The 1,428-nt window shown below is 29.2% G+C and overlaps 1 protein-coding gene across 2 annotated transcripts in view; it reads left to right on the top strand.

The window, feature by feature from the left end:
• Positions 1 to 1,428, top strand: part of LOC106458487 (irregular chiasm C-roughest protein-like) — a 134,343-nt gene that overhangs the window by 127,430 nt on the left and 5,485 nt on the right. The gene's annotated exons all lie outside the window — the stretch shown is intronic.

Raw genomic sequence — 1,428 nt, forward strand, 5'->3', positions numbered from 1 at the left:
GCTTTGTGCTTAGCTACAAACAAACAAACAAACACCAATACATTTTATTACTTAATGTGATTCATTCAAACCATCCATTCTCGTTTTTTGGTGATATTCATGTATGATTATAAGGCTTAAGTCCTAGTAGATTGAAATCTCTTTAAATTATAACTGTTTAAAAAAAACAGATTCTAACGTTTTTCACGACACGTGTTCGGTGTTACTAAAATAAATGCAATAGTTGAAAGCTAACTGTGACATCAGTAAGATGAATTATTTATATTACTACTAAAAGTCAGTTTAATTAAAGAACACAATCATGCTGGTTGAATATAAATTGGTGAGCTTTGAAAATGTTCGATATGGCTCGATACGATATTTATTAACATAACTCTACTTCTACGTGCAGCCATTATTTAAGCTTCTAAGTAGCGAAAAGAAGCAGATTAAAGCATCGTTTATATTCAGCTTGAATATCGTCTATAAAATGAAATAAATGTATCAGTTACATTTTATTGTACAACATTTACATATCTATTAAAATTCCAACTTTTGTTTCAAAACGACGGCTTTAAACTAATTTTGTTTTAACAATGCGTTTATTAAAATATCTATTTTCCTAAATATTTCTCGGAATTAAACTTCCTGAATAACTCTCTAATGATTGTTAAGGTTAACCAAATGCCTCGTCATCTAATTAGGGACTCGCATGAATGGATTAACGAGATTCCCACTGGCTCTATCTACTATCTAGCGAAATCACAGCTAAGGGAAAGAGCTAGGAGGAATTAGTTATTTTCAGTTACGAGTGTATATTATTATTATTTGCCTATATCCAACTTATATCTTATTTTATTTTGTATATAACTATTGGCTCAATTGTATCTAAGTATTCACCTATGTATGAGTCTGTTTATCCATACTAAATAATATGTTTAATTATTTCTCTTCAACGAATAAATTATCTGTGAGTATTATCATTTACTCATACTTATATATATATCTTTATCTTCCTACTTCTCAGTTCTCAACTATCTACTTCTCTTGTTTTTTATACTAAACTTCCAGTGTGTTTATTTGTTTTATTAAACCATCTCTATGTGTTAACATTTAGTCATTATCAGGTTTGAACATAACGCCAAGTTGTGCTGCAACCACAAACGACAATAATAAAAAGTAATGACAAAGTTAGAAAAAACTACTTCACTCTCTATATAATAATAAACTTGATGATGATAAAACCTTGTCGAAACGTTGTACATTTGCTGTTATGTTAACCTTACATTAAAGTTTTTTCTTCTTTATCCATTCAAGCCGTCTTCAAGCCGATGAAGCCACTATGATGAAACGATAGCTGAAATAAAAAGTTTTTGTTTTTTTTATTTGGAGAGTAAAGGCATTTATTTCTTATTTTATTGCCAAAATGTCTAAATTTCTTCAGGATAC

The sequence above is a fragment of the Limulus polyphemus genome, unplaced genomic scaffold (assembly GCF_000517525.1).
Source record: "Limulus polyphemus unplaced genomic scaffold, Limulus_polyphemus-2.1.2 Scaffold472, whole genome shotgun sequence".
Lineage (NCBI taxonomy): Eukaryota > Metazoa > Arthropoda > Merostomata > Xiphosura > Limulidae > Limulus > Limulus polyphemus.